Source organism: Penaeus monodon, chromosome 9, assembly GCF_015228065.2.
Source record: "Penaeus monodon isolate SGIC_2016 chromosome 9, NSTDA_Pmon_1, whole genome shotgun sequence".
NCBI lineage: Eukaryota > Metazoa > Arthropoda > Malacostraca > Decapoda > Penaeidae > Penaeus > Penaeus monodon.
Genome location: NC_051394.1, coordinates 18,143,782 through 18,167,286, shown reverse-complemented (window position 1 = coordinate 18,167,286; position 23,505 = coordinate 18,143,782). Strand labels below are relative to the sequence as shown.

Genomic DNA, 23,505 nt, shown 5'->3' with positions numbered 1-23,505 from the left:
GATATGTTCCCCACTGTACAACCTGATTTATTGCAGTCTGCATGCGTCCTTGCACATCCTGTAAGCTTCCTCCTGAGCAGTACAGTGTAAAGTCATCCACATACAGATTACATGAGACAGCACTTGGAACAACCTTTATAATGTCATTTATAGCAATGGCAAACAGGGTCACACTTAAGACACTCCCTTGTGGGACCCCTTCCAGCTGGTCTTCCGGGTTTTAGAGAAACTGTTTCCCACCAGAACTCTAATTTCCTGTTAGTAAGGAAGCTTGTATGAAGGTAGGTAATGCTCCTCTTAAACCAATGTCATACAGCTTCATGAGGATGCCATGCTTCCAAGTAGTATCGTAAGCCTTTTCAAGGTCAAAGAAGACTGCTAACATTTTGACGTCGCTGGGGCGAAGGATTCTGTATAGCAGTTTCCATCCTCACAAGTGCATCTGTGGTCGATCTCAATTTTCAAAAGCCATATTGATATGGGTCAGCACATTTTCTTTTTCTAGCAGCCATGTCAACCTGAATTTTACCATTTTCTCCATCAGCTTGCAGATGCAGCTGGTGAGAGAAATTGGTCTGTAATTTCCTGGTGTGGAGTATCTTGCCGGGTTTAGGAACAGGAATGATTATAGCCTCTTTCCATGTGGATGCACTGTGCCCTCCCTATAAACCTTTTGAACAAGTCCAACAGGACTTCTGGGAACTCTCCGGTAAGTGAGATATCATTTGATATGGAATATCGTCACTTCCTGGGCAGTCTTACGGCAGAGCTGCAAAGCAGAGTCATCTCCTTGCGCAAAAGGAGTTTTTGCTGCATTCCTACTGAAGAACGCCTGGTGTTGTTCTGTTCAGCACGAAGAGTGGAGAATCGAGCAGTGTAAGATGCTCCAGGGGAGATCTCTGCCATGGATTTAGCTAGCTCATTAGCAATATCTGTCTGTGATGATTATGCCATCTATCTTCAGAGCAGGTTGTGATATGGATGTGCTCTTTCCAGCAATCTTACGCACCTTGTCCCACACCCATGCAAAGGGGGGGTCCCAGAGTTAATCGAGGAGACATACTGCCCTCCACGAAGTCCGTCTAGTTCTCCTTTAGCACGTGCCTGGCCTTGGCTCGGGTCTTTTTGCAACTGATCAAGGTTACAATGCTGGGGCATCGTTTCAACTGCCTTAATGCAGCTTTCCCTGCTCTGACAGCTTGTTGGCATTCATCAGACCACCATGGTACTGGAGGTTGATGGTACTGTCCGCTACTTTTGGGAAATGGATGCTTCTGCTGCAAGGTGAATTCGTGATGTGAAGTGATTAACAGCATCTTTAACACACTGGAAATCATTAACAGATCCTTGCAATACTGCAGTTGATCTAAAAAGATTCCAGTCTGCCTGTTCAAGTCGCCATCTCTGCACCCATTGACTGGAATACCATTCACCTCCTCCAAAATTATTGGAAAATGGTCCCCTTCCTGTAAGTCTTCCATGACCTGCCAGTGAAGTTCAACTGTAAATCAGGGGACCTATTGATAGGTCTATATTGGAGAATATCCCGTTTGAACTTGGAAATGTGTGGGAGTGTCACTGTTCAGTAAAACTGCATCTGCTCTTAGAACAAGGACTCCAAGGCCTTCTCGGGGGTTGCACAAAGTGTCCCCCAGAGGTGATGCCGACCATTGAAAACTCCCAAGAGTAGAAATGGATGTGGCAAAATGCCAAGTGATCTTCCAAAACATTTATGTGAGATTATGTGGAGGAAGGTAGATGGATGCAACAGTGTAAGGTCGTGTCAAGCCTATTCTCCCCAGCCTTCACCTGGGAGTGTTGTCTGGGAGGTGGTGGCCTGGAAGGGAATATCATGACGTACCATTACTGCTACTCCTCCATGAGGTCCATTGTCAAGTTCCCTAATGGGCTTGAACTTGAAATCCTCTCAGGAAAATGGGACGATTTTCCCTGGGCATAATCTCTTGTAGGCATACACAAACTGGGTTCCATGATGCTATCAGATGTTGCAGTTCTTCCCATTTTTCATGAATTCCCCGACAGTTCCATTGGATTTGGGTATCCGTTCTTTAGATTATTTCTTCATAAGGTATTTGGCAGCACCTGTGGTCAAGGGTTTGCCTCACTGTCCCTTTTCCCGATCCTGGGAGTACCTTTTTAATGGTTGTTTACCTGTGGAACTAGTTTCCACAGGTTTCCCTTGGACAGGTTCAGGGTTTCTTTGCCTAGGCAAAGGACGGACCTGAGCCTTTGCTTCAGGGGCATTCTGTCTAGCAGCGGAGGCCCCTGTGGATTTTGTTGCAGCTGGAGTCTTTGGGACAGGGTTTAGGATTCCTTGCCTGGGCAAAGGGGGTGCCTGAGCCTTTACTTCAGGAGCATTCTGCTAGCAGCAGATGCTCCCTGTGGATGTGGTGGCAGCTGGAGCTGGGCACCGTTGAGGCCTCTGGAGCCTAAACTGATGGCTCCAAAGACCTTACTTTGGGAGGAGGAGTCTCCTCAAAAGACCCCCCACTCCTACTTCCGTTTCTGGTTAGAACAACTCACCAGAGGCAGTGTCAGCAATTTGGGACTGAGGTTTAGAGAAGTGGCAGAGTGGGTGCTGCAAGAAGCATTGGAGGGCAAGGGGTTTGGGGGGAAGGAGGATGGCTAGAACCAAGCAAAGGACCACCTGGCTGTGCAAACAGCATACGGGCACGTCGCTTTTTCCTCTGGAAAACTAACTTTCTCCTTGCTCCTTATTACCAAAACTTCCTTTCAAAATTTTTACCTTTTACATTGCTTTGAAGAAGCTTCATGAGCTTCTTTGCAGTGGTAACAGCATATTGGACCTGGACAGTTGTCATCTCCTTGATGACCTGTTTTTACCACACTTTTTCCATACTCTTGGTTGTCCATTTTCTTTAAAACGGCAAGAGTTGGCTCCATGACCATAACCCTGGCAGTGGAAGCCTGCATAGGGTTGGGCACATATGGCTTTACCTTGAGGTGGTACCCATGCTAACTTAACTGATTCTGGAAGGCTATGTGTTTAAAAGTTAGAAGAAGACTGTTGTCGACTGTTCCAAACAATCACCTTTCTTAGTAAAACATTTTACTGCCACTACATTAAAATTCTCTAGTTCCTCTAACAGTTTCTCCTCAGAATACCTCATCAGGTCTCGGGAAAAGACAATTCCCTTACACTGATTGAGGGTTTTGTGAGGAGAACATGAACTTTAGCCCCAGGAATGTTACATATTGCACGCAGACGGTCACCTCTCGTCTGGTGACGAAACCTCAACTACAGGCTACCATCTCGCTGTGGGGTGATACGAGGATCACGTTGACATACTTCAACTATTTTCCGATGAACCTCAAAGATGTCAAGATCCATGATTGATACACCATCCAAAGGTCTTCACTACCAGGGACTTACTATTGAAAAGCTTTCATATTTACCAGGTAAGATCTCCTTAGTGGATTGAGGAGGACTTTTCCCCTTCTTACCTGGTTTGGGAGCCCCGGGGAAACCCTTACGATTCCCATTCTTGCCCTTTGGAAAATGAAAAGGTTCCAGAGTGACAACGTGTGATTTTCCAGAGAGAATGGTCGAGGGATTGCGCAGGTCGTCAGGGAGAGAGCTAGATCTTTGTAAATTTGTAGTACTCCCTACAAATTTGAATTTTTCATTTCCTCACCCCCCCACCCACCATGGAGTCCAACGGGGGGAAACTATAGTTGGGTTCAAAATCTCCCAACAGCCACAGGGTTTAAAGAGGAAATATACGCAGCCACTATCACAGTACTGATGGGAGTCGCGGGACCTATGCGCTACCGACTGAATAGTGCCTGCTTGACCCTAAACCATATTTTACCAGCCGATTGACTTGACTGGGCCTTTATCAAGCCACCGTCTAACCAGAATAAAGGGCCAAAGAGGTGTGTTGCTAGCTGCAGGGCGCAGCGTGCAGCATCGCTCAACCTCCAGGACTCCTGTCTCCTGGTAATTCGGGATGCCACGCACGTCAAACACACGTGGGAGAGTTCTCCCTAGTCCAAGATGGAATGAACCAAGGGTGGGTACACCATCCCCTCTCATAGGCATTGGTGCACCAGGAAGCCATTTTGTCTCATCCCTCACTGGTGACCCCTCCAGTATGGGTAGCCCTCTGGTCCGGCTCACCAGATCATTGGGACCTCAAGCCCCCCCACCGCGGCAAGGCGGCTTCCGTTAGGGGGGTGGCTTTACCGAGTGCTTATTCATAGCAAAGTTTACTATGGATGTGAGGCTTATTCATCTGGAATTCCCACTGTTCTCTGGAAGTTGGACTCAGTTTATAATGCTCTCAGAATCTATACAGACTTTCAGGTCTTCACCTGTGGAATCCACACATGCTGAGAGTGGAGAACCACTTCTGTAGCAGCAGGACCCTGCAACCTGAAGCTCAGCATATTTGCCAGGCTGAGTTTTATCAGGTCCACAGCCTTGTTCTCACTCATTGGACAGCGATCTTCCTGGCTCCACTGTTGAACTCCACTTCACCTACAGCACCCAGCCAACACCCACTACAGACACTCCCCAAAGAATTACAGACACCAGTCCAAGTGGTAGATGCACACCCATCTATCACACTACCATTACACTGGAACTACATGAAATTCAATTACTTCACAAAAATACAAAGTTTTCAAGGATCTACACCCAGATTGGTTTTTAATCCTCTTGAGGAGAATGGGGTAATCTTGTAAAGATCTAATTTAAATTCTCCCCAAACTTCTAGCTGTTGGAACTCCCCAGTCCCTCCCCATGGACCAATCTGTTTGAGCTGGATTTAGTTGGAATAGGGAAGGGGAAGAGATCCTAAGAAGAAATCAAGAAGGGATTTCTTCAATACACTTCTAAGTACTAAGGATCAGATGCAATATATCCAGACAGTTCGAAATCTGAAAATGGTGTGTCCTTTGCAGCAGTGAGCAGGAGAAAGCCTCAATCTTCACCCTCCCACACATCAACATGAAACCGAACATGAAACCGAGATGACTTTGGCAGTTGGATGACCAGCATCCATCCCGACCGACAAGTAGAAGTTGTGTTAACTAGGCTGAGAGTCGGGCACACAAGACTCATGGGCCGATGATGGTTAAAAGTGACGTACGTGAGGGATGCCAAGAGCCATTAACATGTAGTGGAAAGACGTTTGGCATTCTCAGACCAAAGACGTATGCACTTGTTTCTCCCATATACACCGAAAAATGTATTGGGGGAGGATTGTGACAGAAAGTCTTATTAACTTCCTAATGAAGACTAATATTTTTTCACAAAATTTAATTGTGTATAACATTTATACAATAATATATATAGAGAGAGCATATTTATTTCAACTTAAGAAACTTTTATTCATAGGTTTTTAACGGCTTAAATATTTTTACATTTTAATCCAACAAGAGATTTGCCGCTAATAACCTTAACTGTTGATGCAGCAGATAATTTTGAATAATCAAATAAATCATCCACCCATAATTCTTAACACAAATACTGACTGAATAGCTGATTGCTATTACAATTAGACCTAAGTGCTAAATACATATTACCGATATATTTAGAAAATACTCGTATGTAGTCTATAAGGATACAAGTACATTCTCACAAATCTACTGTATACATGCAGCATGTTTGGGAGTTATGGTATGCCTCGCTATATTAAACCTATTATGCCGCTGAGTTAGGAAACCAGCAAGAAAAATTAATAAGGAAGAAAGCAACCACAAGCTTACGGAAATGGACTTGCAGGAAAATAACACGAGATACAAACTGCATCCTGTTCATTGTATTTCTATATCCCGAAAGGACGAAAAAAAAAATATTGGTGTCAGAAAAGTTTTGACTGTCATGCCCTATAAATCATTCTTAGGAATTCCCAACCAGTTGCTATTTTAGTAAATAAAGTGCTAAAATGTGGCCGAACGGCCCGGTCTCCCGCGTGACAGGCGGGGATACTAACCACTATACTACCGAGGAATAGGCAATTGTATCACTATCATGACCTTACTATTAATTGTGTGTATGTACCTTCTTCCTAGGCTTTAATCCCTCACCCTGTATCCCTTCCATTTAATTGACCTCCAGCGTTGAGTCGCCCGCCTAATAAAATCTTACCGTTAATGAAAGATAAAAAAGCATAGTTCTTCGTGGAAAAAATGGCACTCTGTCCCCTCATAAACTAGTTGACACTGGCGGTAGCCGTTGCAAATTATTTTCCATCAGACATTGGGAGCGAATAGTAGGGTTTCAAATGAAGGTTGCACAACTATAAAAAAATATCATTAAACTTTATTTTATACATGGCATGCAAAAGAGTAAAAAGTTAAGAAAATTGTAAATCCACTTAAAACCATGATATACAGATGAGTATCTGAATCTTTCCTACTGGTAGTGCCGATTTTTCATTTATATAATATACATACGTATTTATACATGCACACACATTTGCATATATAATATAAATATGAATAAATACATACAAGTGCACATTTGTATATATAAACATGTACAGTACATACACATATATTCATTAATTTGTTCATATATATACATACATATGTATGTATACATGTATCTATAAATGTGCGTGAACAAACATACACATATAGCCCCTAACACTCTGATACATGTTTGCCCTTTACGCGTACATTATTGGAACCTGTTGAAACATCTTTTCAAATTGAAGGCAAAAACTTTGATACACTACGGCCGGCCAATCAGTGCGCGATATTTTTCAGATATATTTCACATAGTCTCAAATATATGTATATATTCATATAATCTCATATATATATATATATATATATATATATATATATATATATATATATATATATATGTGTGTGTGTGTGTGTGTGTGTGTGTGTGTGTGTGTGTGTGTGTGTGTGTGTGTGTGTATATATTTATTCATATGTTCATATATATATATATATAATATATATATATATTGTGTGTGTGTGTGTGTGTGTGTGTGTGTGTGTGTGTGTATTCATGTATCTATAAATATGCCCGAGCAAACACATATATAAGTGAACATAGGCCATTTTTGTAACATTTCCGAAACCCATGATACTTTGATACAATCTGATACAATCTGTTTGCCCTTTATGTTGAAACATGTCTTCATTTTGCATCAAGTTGAAGGTAAACACTTTGATACACCCCGGCCGGCCAGTCAGAGCGCGATATTTTTCAGATATATTTCACGTGTCTTAGATAGGGATTTATATTTTCATTAATTACGAATCGCATCGTAGGTTTCTTGATATAACTTTTTATTGTAAAGGTGTATAACATGTTTCTGTGCCTTTTTAGCAGTACATCAAATACATAATCACTTATAGGTACGATTTGAAGTCGCTGGAACGACATGGTAAGAATTTCCAACGTGTTCGAGTCATATGACGTGGTAATGACTTTGGTGGGATGAGTGTCTTCCAAATAATTCTTTGCGTCAATGATATAACAAAGCAAGCTCACAATTATAAAATAATAATAATAATAATAATAATAATAATAATAATAATAATAATAATAATAATAATAATAATGATAATAAAATAATGTTGTGTATCCTGATTTGTAGATATACTTCAAACAATAAATCAAGGAAATGCCCGTGATCATTGGAATTACGCAACTGTCTGATATGGACACTATACTCACTCGCAGTGGATACGATGAGATCCAAAAGCTTTACAACTTCTGCATTTCATATGAAGTACAATATATGTAATAAGAAAAAAAATATATATATATACTTTAACTGAGTATGAGAAATACATTTAAAATTTCCACAGCCTTGCAAAGCGAAGAGTAGTGTGTGTAAACAATATGCTACAGAATAGTCAGGTAATTTTTCCAATTCATATGAAACTTCCACAGTGTTTTGCTTGTAATTAAAAATCATACCAGCAAATTAAGTACTTTAATGGTTTTCTATTGCCTTTTTCATGTGAAACAAAACAAAAAATAACTTCTTTTCTCAAAACTTTGTACGTAAGTACAAACTTCGATGATATCGTGTTTTTTAGCGACTGTGATACAACTTGAAACAATGTGTCAGTGTTAAAGGGCCCCACACACGATCAATTTTTTCGTCAATTAACTGATATCAATTTATTGACGTTAATGAATTGATGGAAAAATTGACCGTGTATGGGGGACATTGATATCAATTTAATTGAAACAGTTTCATTGAATCAATTCATTGAGAGATCAAAACTCCTTTGATATTTATTGATGGGTCTAAAATTGAGCGTGTGTGGGCAAAGCGTCAATTAAATTGATCAATAATTTAGTGTTTTCCCTTGCAGCAGTGAAAGAGTCGTTATCGTAATCATGGCTGAAAAGAAGAAAGTGAGCGTAAAATGATGATGGAGATAATCGACGTTTATAGATTCGGCATCCATTCTGAGGAAATTCCTGTAATCCTCTGGCTCGTCGTCCCTTAATTCCCTCGGCAATCGTGTATGTCCTAGTTCCCTTCGACAGAGATACCATTTCGTCGCCCACTTACTCCTCTTCTTTCGCTTTGGAGTGTCCAGAGCAAGCACTATTCCTAGAGCCACAGATGCTTTCATCTCGAAATTATGAACCAAACTGAAAATTGAAGTAAAATCATTGACCGTGTGTGGGTACAGTGATTTCCATCAATTCATTGACGTCAATAAATTGATATCAATTAACTTACGAAAAAAAATTATCGTGTGTGGGGCCCTTTAGGGGTTTCGGGATGTTCCTAAAATGGCTTTATGTGTGTGCATTATGTAGATATGTGTATATCTCTATACACGTCTGTGTGTGTGTGTGTGTGTGTATATATATTAAATATATATATATATATATATATATATATATATATATATATATATATATACACACGCATGCATATATATATAAAGAAAGAAATTGAGGTTGAGACGAATAGGCAGAGAAAGGAACAAACCTCTTTCCTTAGTATACATGTGTAGAAGTATAGAATGGTGGACGTTTTCATGGTTTATTTATATTCAAATACGTTCATGTATCTGATTTACCATTATGTAAATAATTGTTAATTTTTATTACAATGCGTCTATAGCAACTGAAGTTGTGAAATATGGCATTTGACAACCTAAAAGCACCATTAGGCTGGCGGGTATAAAAGGCGCGTCGATCCTGCTGTATGGCATGATTCTACAGTATTTGCAACAGGAACCATAATCAAACTGAAAACTGTAATTGATATTTTGCAATATAAATATTTTTTATTAGTATCGAAATTTTGTATTCATTGATATCCATCACATTTCACGGATCAAAGCAAATATTCAGCTGCAGAAACGGAGAGTAACAGTGTTTACTTTACAATTCACATCTAAAAGTCGGCCAATACATGATAAAATTCATTAAGAAACTCATTTTAAAATGTCAGTGTAATCCCTTTAGATGGTGTTGGCGATGCTCGTAGTCGTGGCTCTGGTTGACAAGCCGTTTTTTTTTTCTACGACGCACTTGTATCCCGCCCATCTACCCCCGTCAGACTGGTTGAAATCATCCGCTCTTGCACCTTCGACGTCGAGGATAGCATCGTCAGGCTGGTGGCCCAGGTGCTCAGCAAGGCTCAGTCAGGTGAGTCAGTGATAGAGTATGTCATTTTCTGCGCATGAGATATTTTGTAAACATTCTTTATCGTGTCGATGTAATATAGTCCGTACGTAGCAACCTACTGTAAAATCCTTTCAGCTTCACCTTCCCGGACATGCCAAGTGTTCGACCTCCTGTTCGTCGCCGACGCCTGTCACCCTTCCTGCCCGTGGCTCCTGCCTTCCCTCACCCCATTCCCGCCCACGCCCTCGAGCAGATCGAGCGAGGCCGTCTTGAGCATTCCGCTCCCTCACAACTCTGTGGCCGACCTCAGTAGCAGTCCTAAGTCGTTTTTTTTTCATTTTCTTCTGTTATTTCTTTTGTATATCTTGCTGTTATATCATTATCGGTTAAGTGTTTGTTATTCTTTGTGATTTGTCTTATTTATTTGCGAATACATATTGACCCTTTATATATTTACATAATTACATGTATTGATTCAAAGTTTGGTTAGATGTGTTTCACAGTTATAATACAAAGTGTTTTCTATCAATTAGGACTTAAATGCAAATGCAGATATTCGCATTTCTCTTTCGCGTCATTTTCATAGAAAAGTAATTTCTATAGTAATAAATAGGTCGAACTATTTGATAGAAACTCAAGTATATTAATGATTAGTATTAGAGGACTTATATTTCAATGTGTTTATTTTAATGTGCGTATTTATATGTGCTTACCTGTGATTATCAATAATTTATTCCCAGGTCTTTTCTCAAGCGAGTCTGTTGCACAACCTTCTTGTCTTGATTGTTATAATAACCAATTCACTGCTGCCACTCAATGTAATTGCTACCTCATACCTCCAGAACGAGTGCCAGGCTGTGGAATGGGTGCAGCTGCTTGCTGCATGCCTTAATTCACATATCACAATCTGAGTTCTTAGTCCGTCAACCTATGACAAAGCCCTGCGTTCCGTTGGAAAATCAGAATACGTTTGTGCTCTACAAAGAATACGCTCGAAAGGAACGGTTTGTAGCATTGTGGTGACGTTCAAATGTAAACAATGACACTCACGAGCTTTTTGTGTTTTAAATTTCGTGATTAAACACATTTGCTTTTTATGTGCTAGTACTTATAAATCTCTATTATCTGTATATTAGTTCATCAGCTAGACTTACAAGTCAAGATTAAGGCTCTGATGTTTCTTCTCATTTTAGCATCTTATGGTTAGTTTAATGTTATGAAATACAAACCAAAATATACCCATTAGCATTACGTTATCATAAAGCTCATGTGGCAGAATCCATACTGACCACTTTATATTTTTCTTCTTCTTTCTTGACTTTTTCTTCTTCTGTATCACATATCATTTTGTATCGCATATCATTTTGTATTTATATTCACTTCACCCCAGATAATGGATTTTTCAGCATTCAACAACCAATTAATCTTGCAAAAAGTAAAGGATATACTGGGTATGTGTTACCCCAGTTGACTTTATATTGAAACGACGATAATACGAAGATCATGATCATAAAAGGTAGTCAGTTTTATCACTAAGATTATGATACACCACCCCTAAACGTTATACAACTGAGGCACTCGTACAGAGCTAGCCACGATTATAAGCGTAGGCCATAAACTGATACTTCCTCCCTTAACAACTGATAGTCTGAGATTGATTATAGTGATGATGAATATCACTTCTTTGATATTTAGCGTTCCTTAGATGCTGATGGCTATAAACAGCACATCAGATCTGTTTCAAAGTACTAATGAGCTCAAATTCGAAGTGTAATGTGATAGCCTCGAATGCCTCCTTGAAACGTAAACACTTGTTCAGGAAATTAGCCAGTATATTCCCAGAGTTGGAACTATATGGGAAGTATATATAGTCTGATGCATGTCGAAGTGTATAATTAAAAGCGGCTGCAAATCAGTATGCACATTGCTTCCGGCTTTTGCACTTTCCTGTGCCATTAGAAAAAAGTATATATACATATAATATATTCATCTGCATATAACACGTATATTAACTGAATACCTAATCAGTCATTATTACGTATTACATTTACTTGCAGTTATTTTTTAGAGAATATACATTCGTTTGATAAGTATGTAGCCAATGCGGATAGAAGCACATGTTCACAAACGTCCTGTATGCGAGCAACACAGACATTTATGCTAGTGGTATAGAGAGCCAACCACACACGTGAATAAAATAAATTGTGAGGAAACGACCACAAACTTCTAGAAGTGAAATCACAGAAAAAGAACGGCACGAGATACAAGCTGCATATATCCCTCTTCTGGGTTTTTAATGAGCACTAGATAATTTTTATATTTTCCGAAAGGACGAAAAAAATGTCGGATGTTCTGGTGTCTGAGCATATTTTTGAATGGCATGCTCTAGAAATCGTTCTTAGGAAGTTTCATTAAGTTGCTACTTTTGTGAGTAAAGTTGCCGGACGTCAGGGTGTTTATTTTAGAAGCCAACACCTGAGCGAAGGAAGCCAAAAGCCTCCCCGGCGGGGAATCGAACCCCGGTGACAGGCGGGGATACTAACCACTATACTACCGAGGAATCAGCAGTGTGTTTTATTACTGTCATGACCTTACTGGTAATTGTGTGTGTGTTTTTGCATGTACGCTCGCGTGTGCTTGTGTTTTCTTATCACCCACAATCTTACATCCTTTGTATTTAATAGATTTCCAACGCTAAATTATTAGCCCTACTATAATTTTACCGTTTATGAAATATGAAAACAAAATTCTTCCCCACAGACTAGTTGACACTGACGGAATCACTTATAAAGTACTTTCCATCAGATATAGGGAGCGAAAAGTAGGGTCATATGAGAGTTGGTCAACAATAATGGTGATTAATAACTTTTATTTCGTACATGGCATATAAAGTACTGAAATTCAAGGAAATAGTAAAGCAAGTCAAATCATATCCACAGATGAATACTTGCATCCTTCCTGCTGATAGTGTTGATTTCCGTATAGGTTGATCTCATTATATATATAGAGATATGTATGCATACACACACACACACACACACACACACACACACACACACACACACACATATATATATATATATATATATATATATATATATATATATATATATATATATATATATATATTATAGAAATATGTACATCTGTAATACATATATTTATTTAATCATACACACAATCACACACACGCACGCGCGCACACACTATATATGTAGTATATATATATGTGTGTGTGTGATATATATGTATATATATATATATATATATATATATATATATATATATATATATATATATATGTGTGTGTGTGTGTGTGTGTGTGTGTGTGTGTGTGTGTGTATGTATGTATGTATGTAAAGGCAAAAGTAATTTATTTTCATTTATTTCCACTCTGACTCGAGCACCGCCAAAGGAGGAGCCTACTGATGCCGAGGGCCGGGCCTAAAGGCTTTCTATTGAATATAGTTTTAAGAAACGGATCTACCGTGATACAACTCCACTAAATTATTACTTTCGGTTTGAAAAATCCGGATAAAGATCCTGTCACTCTGCCATGGACATTTTCACCAAGCGTCTGCAAGTTCCACACTATCTGGCACGATGGCTAATGACAAGCAGTGGAGTGTACAAAGACTTAACAGTAAACAATGAAAATTATTATATTTTGTATGTGTTGTTTCTCTGTGATTGATTATTAGATATTTTTTGTATATTGATTTTTTCTTTTGCTTTTGTTTGAAATTTTGTAATAAATCCTATGCTGTTCTTAGAGTTTATTTTAATACCTCTAAAAGGGTAACTTTGACATCAAAAGATTCTGCCTTCACAATGTATGTATGCATATATATGTATGTATATATATATATAAAGATTATAGAGCGAGAAAGGGACAAACCGTTTCCATAGAGGGATATGGAATTATGAAATCTGTATCTGATTTCTATTTGACAAGAAAAGTTTTCACGAGCTATTAACCTGTTTCCTTGGCAATAATATAAAGTATACTGTACATATGTAGATGCACAGAATGACAGATATTTTCATGGATATATTCTTGAAATAGTTTTACTAAACAATTGTTAATTTTTATTACAATACTCGTGTAACAAGTATAATAACACGAGAGAAAGAAATGTCAATATCTGCATTTTCATTTGTCCAAATAGATACAAAACATTTTGTTTTAAAGCCATACGACAAATTTTAGCACAACTTCGAGTGATGTTATACTTGTAAATATGTAAATCCTACTACACAGAAAGAAATTTGTAGAGAGCCAAGATCTATCCGCAAATAATCTACCGAGGGCGACCGTAGAGTTGTCGTCGACCGGATTGATTCTGGCTGGACGACCCACGCAATTCTCCGCGGACTCGAGCTTCATGCACAAGACGCCCTCGCTCGATCGGCCCGAGGGCGTGGACGGGAACGGGCTGGGGGAAAGCAGGAGCCACGGGCAAGAGGGACGACTGAGGCTAACCGTTTGCATCGGTGACAAACTGAAGGTCAAACACTTGGCCGTCCGGGAAGGTGAAGCTGAAAGGATGAATTTACAATTGCAAAATACTACCTGTATGCTGAAAGACATTAATCCGACATAATGAAGAATGTTTACCAAATTCCTATGCGCAGAAGATAACATACTCTGTCACTGACTCACCTGACTGAGCCTTGATGAGCAGGACCACCAGCCTCGTCTCTGACAATGCCGTCCTCAGTCTCGACGTCGAAGGTGTAAGAGCCGTCAGCAGCAGGATGGACTCGATCGTCGTGGACGTTTTCTATCAGTCTGACGGGGGCGGATGGACGGGATGCAGGGGCGTCGTAGGAGAAAGACGGCTTGTGTGCCGGAGCAGCGCCAACACGATCTGAAGATATTACATCGACATTTTTTTTTTCCTGAAGAATTTGATTATTCACGACTCGATGTGGAGTATGAAGTGATCAATATGGTACTCGGTGTTTTTATCGTCAAATGCAACTGAAATATTTGCTTTGTTTCGTGAAATGTGTCAAACATCACATATTTCCGAAACTGGTAAAAATATTTATATCACAAAAGATCCAGTACTCACCCTTTTCATTTTGGTTATGGTTCCTATTGTAAACATTGCAAAACCATGTTCCAGGACCGACGCGTCTTGTATACCCATCAGCCTAATGGTACTTTCATATTGCAAAGTTTTGAAATGTCATATTTCGAGATTTTGTTGCACGAGTATTGTAATAAAAAATTATGATTGTTTAGTATCACTGAAAATGATATACTTAAAAGTATTTCAAGAATATATCTATGAAAATATCTGTCATTCTAGGCATCTACATATATACAGTGTACTTCATTATTGCAAAGGAAACAGGTTAATAGCTCGTGAAAACTTCTTTTCTTGTCTAATAGAAATCAGATACAGATGCCATAATTCCATACATCTCTGTGTGGAAACGGATTGTCCCTCTCTCGCTGCCTAATCGCCTCATCCTCGATATCTCTATTTATATATATGTATGTATGAGTATATATATGTATGTATACATATATTTATACATATACATACATATATATACATACACGTTTATGTATCTACACAGATGTTTATGTATATGAAAATGTATATATATACAGACACATATATACAAAACCACACAAATATACATATTTATACATTACTGTATATACAACATATGCACATATCAATCTATATATTACGCACAAGCACGCGCACTCGAGCGTATATGCAAAAACACATACACACACAGTTACTAACAAAGTCATCATAGTGATATACTACGATGCCGATTCCTCGGTAGTATAGTGGTTAGTATCCCCGCCTGTCACGCGGGAGACCGGGGTTCGATTCCCCGCCGGGGAGGCTTTTGGCTTCCTGTGCCCAGATGTTGGCTTCTAAAATAAACACCCTGACGTCCGGCTACTTTTTGCCACTTTATTTAAAAAATAGTAACTGCTTGAGGCTTCCTTATATCAAATAATTCGATATATTTATTGCTATAGAAATTAATCTACGATCAGAATAACACGAGAGAGAGAAATGAGAATATCTGCTTTTGCATTGAAGTTCTAATACATACAAAATACTGATATGTATTATAACTATACGACAAATTTAACACAACTTTGACTGAATCAGTACATGTAATATGTAAATCCTACTACAGGGAAAGAAAGTTGAAAAGGGTCAAGATTTATTCGCAAAAAAATAATACAAATCACAAACACTCATCCTATAATGATATAACAGCATGATATACACAAGGAATGACAGAAGAAAATAAAAAAAACCACTTAGGACTCGTGCATCAAATAATCTACTAAGATCGGCCGTAGAGTTGTAAAGAAGCGGAATGACCCTGGCTGGACGACTCACGCAACGACCTCGCTCGATCTCCTCGAGGGCGTGGGCGGGAATGAGGTTGGGGAAGGCAAGAGCCACGGGCAAGAAGGGCCACTGAAGCTGGTAACCATTGGCGTGAGCAATGGGCAACACCTGGGTGAAGGAAGCCAAAAGTCTCCCCGGCGGGGAATCGAACCCCGGTCTCCCGCGTGACAGGCGGGGATACTTACCACTATACTACCGAGGATTCGGTAAAGCATTATTATCATGACCTTACTAGTAATTGTGTGTGCTTATGCGTGTGTGTGTTTCTGTCTTCTTCATAGGATTTCTTATCTCCCACGATCCTGCATCCCTTTCATTTAATAGACTTTCAGCGTTTAATTATCAACCCTTATATAATCTTACCGTTTATGAAAGAATAAGTTACACCACAATGAAATAATAATGATAATAATAAATTTTATTTCGAACATGGCATGTAAAAGAGTAAAAAGTCAAGAAACTTGTAAATTCATTTAGAACCTCGTTTACAGATGAGCATCCGAGTCTTTCCTCCTGGTAGTGTCGATTTACGTATAGATTTTTCATTTATACAATGTATATATATATACTTGTGAAATTCATGTCGAACAGATTGCGAGTAGAACAACGAAGGAAAGTACAAGAAAACACACGAATATGCCGAAGGCCTTTTCGCATTTATTGCTTCATCAGGGCATAAAAGATTAGAGCTACATAGAGGTGTATATATACAAGTACTAGACGGTCAGGTCACGTCGGTAATCAGGTGTGCGACGACCTTGGCTAGTTCGTAGTTCCCTGTTGCGGTGCTGAAGTTGTTAGTTGTGTGTATGAACGCCGCTTCTACCATCTTCCTTTGTCGTGGGGGCAGACCTTGTTTAATAATGGAGGCCTGGGACCACTTGGGGAGATGGCCGTCGGAGTCGACGTGAACAACGAAGGCGCTCCTCTTGTCGTGTCGTCGGAGGGCGCTGCGGTGCTGGTCGATACGTTGTTCATGGAGGCCACGTCCTGTCTCACCTATGTATACCTTATCGCAGCTACCACAAGGTATGCTATACACCTGGCTGCGAGGTCTGTTGTGGTCTGATCTCTATTCCCTGACGATGTCTCCGATCTTCTTGCCAGAGGTGGTAGTTATCTTCATAGTGTGACCCACCAGGGCCTCTAGATGTTCTGCCAGCTGTGAGTGAGGGATGATAATTCTGTGTGTCTTGTTCTGTGTGGCGTCCCCTCTTGATTTGGTCATGATCTTTTCCGCTTTGCGTCGAAGGTGGCTGAGCAAGGCGCGAGGGTAACGGAGGCGCTGGAATGTGTTGCTGACGTGCTGCATTTGCTCCTCCAGGAACTCCGGGCTGCAGATTCTAAGTGCTCGGAGGAAGAAACCAATGACCACGCCTTCTTTGGTTCGACTGTTGTGGGCAGAGAAATAATGTATGAAATCATCTTTATTAGTGGGCTCTCTGTATACAGAGAACACCGGGCCGTCAGGTCTTCTGTGACTGTGCAACCCTCGAATAAAGGCCTTGGAGTCCTTGTCCTCAAGAGTAAATGCAATTTTACTGAAGAGTGACACTCCCACACCTTTCCAAATTCAAACTGGGACATTCTCCAATATTGATCTATCAACTGGTTCACCTGATTCACAGTTGAAATTTCACTTGGCAGCTCATGGAAGACTTAAATGGAAGTGACCACTTTCCCAATGCTTTTGGAGGAGGTGAATGGTATTCTAGCCAATGGAGTGAAGAGATGCGGACTGGATTTTTTTTAGATCAACTGCAATATTTCAAGGATCTGTGAATGATTTCCAGTGTGTTCAAAATGCTGTTAATCACTTCACATCACGAATTCACCTTACAGCAGAAGCATCCATTCCCAAAAGTAGTGGACATTACCGTCAACCTCCGGTACCATGGTGGTCTGATGAATGTCAACAAGCTGTCAGACATGAATTTCACAAGTATATATATATACATTGTATAAATGAAAAATCTATACGTAAATCGACACTACCAGGAGGAAAGACTCGGATGCTCATCTGTAAACGAGGTTCTAAATGAATTTACAAGTTTCTTGACTTTTTACTCTTTTACATGCCATGTTCAAAATAAAATTTATTATTATCATTATTATTTCTTTGGGTGGTGAAAACTTTTTCCCTTTCATAAACGGTAAGATTAAAATAAGGGTTGATAATTAAACGCTGAAAGTCTTTAAATGAAAGGGATGCAGGATCGTGGGAGATAAGAAATCCTATGAAGAAGACAGAAACACACACCCCGCATAAGCACACACAAATTACTAGTAAGGTCATGATAATAATGCTTTACCGAATCCTCGGTAGTAAGTGGTAGTATCCCCGCCTGTCACGGGGGAGACCGGGTTCGATTCCCCGCCGGGAGACTTTTGGCTTCCTTCACCCAGGTGTTGCCCATTCCCACGCCAATGGTTACCAGCTTCAGTGGCCCTTCTTGCCCGTGGCTCTTGCCTTCCCCAACCTCATTCCCGCCCACGCCCTCGAGGAGATCGAGCGAGGTCGTTGCGTGAGTCGTCCAGCCAGGGTCATTCCGCTTATTTACAACTCTACGGCCGATCTTAGTAGATTATTTGATGCACGAGTCCTAAGTGGTTTTTTTTTTTCTTCTGTCATTCCTTGTGTATATCATGCTGTTATATCATTATAGGATGAGTGTTTGTGATTTGTATTATTTTTTTGCGAATAAATCTTGACCCTTTTCAACTTTCTTTCCCTGTAGTAGGATTTACATATTACATGTACTGATTCAGTCAAAGTTGTGTTAAATTTGTCGTATAGTTATAATACATATCAGTATTTTGTATGTATTAGAACTTCAATGCAAAGGCAGATATTCAAATTTCTCTCTCTCGTGTTATTCTGGCTGTAGATTAATTTCTATGTTAATAAATATATCGAATTATTTGATATAAGGAATCTTCAAGCAGTTACTATTTTTGTGAATAATGTGGCAAAAAGTAGCCGGACGTCAGGATGTTTATTTTAGAAGCCAACACCTGGGCACAAGAAGCCAAAAGTCTCCCCGGCGGGGAATCGAACCCCGGTCTCCCGCGTGACAGGCGGGGATACTAACCACTATACTACCGAGGAATCGGCAATGTAATTTATCACTATCATGACTTTGCTAGTAATTATGTGTATAATTGTGTGCGTGTACGCTCAAGTGCGAGTGTTTTTGCGTGATAGATAGATTGATATGTGCATATATTATATATATACACAATAATGTATAAATATGTGTATTTGTGTGATTGTGTATGTATGTATCTGTATATACATACATTTTCATATACATATACATATCTGTATACATATACATAAACTACTAAGGTCATGATAATGATACCTTATCGAATCCTCGGTAGTATAGTGGTAAGTATCTTGGCCTGTCACGCGGGAGACCGGGGTTCGATTCCTTGCCGAAGAGACTTTTGGCTTCTTCAGCCCAGGTGCTGCTCATCGCTCGCGCCAGTGGTATATATATGTATGTATATGGATTATATATATAATGAGAGATATCGAGGATGAAGGCGATTAGACAGCGAGAGAGAGACAATCCGTTTCCACACAGAGATATATGGAATTATGACATCTATATCTGATTTCCATAGACAAAAAAAAAAAAAAAAAAAAAAAAGAGTACTGGATCTTTTGTGAAAATTTTTACCAGTATCGGAAATATGTGATGCTTGACACATTTCACGTGACATTTCAGCTGCAAACACCAAGTGCCATATTGCTTACTTTATAATCCACATCTAAGAATCGGTGAATAATCAAATTCTTCAGGGAAAAAAAATGTCGATGTAATATCTTCAGATCGTGTTGGCGCTGCTCCGGCACACAAGCCGCCTTTCTCCTACGACGCCCCTGCATCCCGTCCATCCGCCCCCGTCAGACTGGTCGAAATCATCTGCGACGATCGAGTCCATCCTGCTGCTGACGGCTCTTACACCTTCGACGTCGAGACCGAGGACGGCATCGTCAGGCACGAGGCTGGTGGCCCAGGAGGTGCTCAGCAAGGCTCAGTCAGGTGAATCAGTGAAAGAACAGGTTATTTATTTGGTAAACATTCTTTACCATGTCGGATTAATATCTGTCAGCATACAGGTCGTATTTAGTAGCCTTTTGTAAATTCATCCTTTCAGCTTCACCTTCCCGGACGGCCAAGTGTTCGACCTTTAGTTTGCCGCCGATGGAAACGGTTAATAACCTCAATCGCCCTTCTTGGCCGTGGCTCCTACTTTCCCCCAGCCCGTTCCCGTCCACGCCCTCGAGCCGATCGAGCGAGGGCGTCTTGTGCATGAAGCTCGCGCCCGCGGAGAATTGTGTGAGACAGAGATGTCACAATTCCATATATCTCTCAATGGAAACGGTTTGTTCCTTTCTCGCTGTATAATTTTCATATATATATATATATATATATATATATATATTATATATATATATATATATATATATATATATATATATATTGTGAAGGCAGGATCTTTTGATGTCAAAGTTACTCTTTTAGAGGTATTTACATAAACTCTAAGAACAGCATAGGATTTATTACAAAATTTCAGACAAGAGCAAAAGAAAAAATACACAAAAATATCTAATAATCAACCACAGAGAAACAACACATGCAAAATATAATATTTTTCAATGTTTACTGTTTAGTCTTTGTACACTCCACTGCTTGTCATTAGCCATAGTGCCAGATAGTGTGAAACTTGCAGCCGCTTGGTGAAAATATCCATGGCAGAGTGACAGGATCTTTATCCGGATTTTTCAAACCGAAAGCAATAATTCAGTTGAGCTGTATCACGGTAGATCCGTTTCTTAAAACTATATTCACTAGAAAGCCTTTAGGCCCGGCCCTCGGCATCAGTAGGCTCCTCCTTTGGCGGTGCTCGAGTCAGAGTGGAATCAATAAGTTCGAATCTCCACTTCTGTGTGAACAAAACATTTTAAAAATAAATCACTTTTGCCTTTACATACATACATGCATACACACACATATACATACTTATACACACATATATACTTAAATATATTGTGTGTGTGGTTGTGTGTATGAACGAATGAATGAATATAAGTATTACAGATGTACATATCTTTTAATATAATATATATATATATGTATATATACATACATTTCTCTCTGTATATAGGGAGATCAACCTATACGGAAATCAACACTATAAGCAGGAAGGATGCAACTCCTCATCTGTGGATATGATTTGACTTGCTTTACTATTTCTTTGAATTTGCCTTTACATACATGCATACACACACACACACACACACACACACACACACACACACACACACACATACCACACATATATATATATATATATATATATATATATATATATGTTTACATATACATATTTTATAAGTATATATATTTTATATATATATAATATTATATATTATATATATAATATTTATGTATATATATATATATATATATATATATATATATATATATATATATATATATATATATAGGGAGATCATCCTATACGGAAATCAACACTATCAGCAGCATCTGTGAATATGATTTGACTTGCTTTACTATTTCCTTGAATTTCTGTATTTTATATGCCATGTACGAAATAAAAGTTATTAACCACTATTATTGTCGTCCAACTCTCATACGACCCTACTATTCGCTCCCTATGTCTGATGGAAAGTACTTTATAAGTGATTCCGTCAGTGTCAACTAGTCTGTGGGGAAAGGGAATGCTATTTTTTCATGAGGAATTTTGTTTTCATATTTCACAAACGGTAAAATTATAGTAGGGGTAATAATTAAGCGTTGGAAACCTATTAAATGCAAGGGATGCAAGATCGTAGGCGATAGCAAAACAAGCACACGCACTCGCAAGCGAGCGTATATGCAAAAACACACACAATTACCAGTAAGGTCATGACAGTAATATATCACATTGCCGATTCCTCGGTAGTATAGTGGTTAGTATCCCCGCCTGTCACGCGGGAGACCGGGGTTCGATTCCCCGCCGGGGAGGCTTTTGGCTTCCTTCGCTCAGGTGTTGGCTTCTAAAATAAACACCCTGACGTCCGGTAACTTTATTGACAAAAGTAGCAACTTAATGAGACTTCCTAGGAACGATTTATAGAGCATGCAATTCAAAATATTCTTAGACACAAGAGTATCTGGCAGTATTTTTTCTGAAAATTGAAAAATGATTTAGTGCTCATTAAAAACTCACTTCTAGAAGTTTGTGACGTCCTCACACTTTATTTTATTCACGTGACTGGCTGGCTCTATACCACCAGCATAAGAGGTCCATTATAGTGAGACATAAATGTTTTTGTTACTTGTATACAGTATGGTTGTGAACATTTGCCCTTGTCCACATTGGCTACATACTTACCATACGAATGAATATTCTCTAAAATTAACAGTAAGTACATGTATCTTGCACTTAGGTCTAATTATAATAGGTGGATTGATTAGGTATTCAGATTATATTCGTGATATAGGCAGATGAATATATTAAGTGTATATATATTTTTTCTTCTCTTTCCTAGTGACACAAGAAAGTGTAAAAGCCGGTATATACTGATTTTTATTTCTAACCGCTTTCAATTATACACTTCGATATGCTTCAGACTATACGTTTCACATATAGTTTCAAGTTTGGCTATTTCTGTATCAGTGTTTACGTTTCACGCAGGCATTCAAGGCTATCACATTACACGTCGAATTTGAGCACATCAGTTTGTTTTTTGCATTGGTGCTGGAGGTGAAAGTTGTGATGTCGGATATTGATAGATTTGTGTTGAAGTTATATGGAATAGTATAACATCACCTAAATAGATATATTAGGACCTCCTTAAATAAATCATATAGTAAGTAGATCATGGACGTTTAAGAGGATAAGTGTTCATTACTGGACGACTCAGGCAGATCCCGACGGCGCGATCTTCATGTTCAAGCGCCATCGCTCAATCTGCCTGACGGCTTGGGTGGGGGAAAGCAGGAGCCACGGGCAGCAAGGGCGGCTAAGGCTAATCGAAGACTTCGTCGAGAAGGGTAAGACTGAAAAGAAGAATGAAATCCAGTCCTTTGATCAGACTCTGTAGATGTAATATATAACCGGTGTAGACTCTATGAATATCTAACTGAAAAAATCCATTGTCTGGGGTGAAGTGAGTATAAATAGTAAGTGATACGCGATTCAAAAGAAGTAAAAGTCTAGAAAGAAAGAAAAAAAATATTCTGGTAACATAAACTTAACAGAAGATGGGTGATAAGGTATATGCCGTGTATACCCGGAAGAGGAACGATAGGCATTAGCAGTTGCCAAAGGTTGACGGACTAAGAACTCAAATTGTGATAAGTGAATTCAGGCAAGCTCTGGACAGCAAGCAGCTGCACCCAATCCACAGCCTGGCACTCGTTCTAGAGGTATGAAGTCGCAATTACTTTGGGTAGCGGCCATTAATTGGTTCTT

General features: G+C 39.3%; 4 non-coding genes across 4 annotated transcripts; 2 read left to right on the top strand and 2 right to left on the bottom strand.

Annotated features, from left to right (window-relative positions):
- Nucleotides 1–15,414: 15,414 nt before the first annotated feature.
- Nucleotides 15,415–15,486, top strand: Trnad-guc. The gene has a single exon. It is a non-coding gene; the product is annotated as a tRNA-Asp (tRNA).
- Nucleotides 15,487–16,141: 655 nt separating this feature from the next.
- Nucleotides 16,142–16,213, bottom strand: Trnad-guc. Its single transcript has one exon. It is a non-coding gene; the product is annotated as a tRNA-Asp (tRNA).
- A 2,835-nt stretch (nucleotides 16,214–19,048) lies between these two features.
- Nucleotides 19,049–19,120, bottom strand: Trnad-guc. The gene has a single exon. It is a non-coding gene; the product is annotated as a tRNA-Asp (tRNA).
- A 2,860-nt stretch (nucleotides 19,121–21,980) lies between these two features.
- On the top strand, nucleotides 21,981–22,052 carry Trnad-guc. The gene has a single exon. It is a non-coding gene; the product is annotated as a tRNA-Asp (tRNA).
- Nucleotides 22,053–23,505: the final 1,453 nt, after the last annotated feature.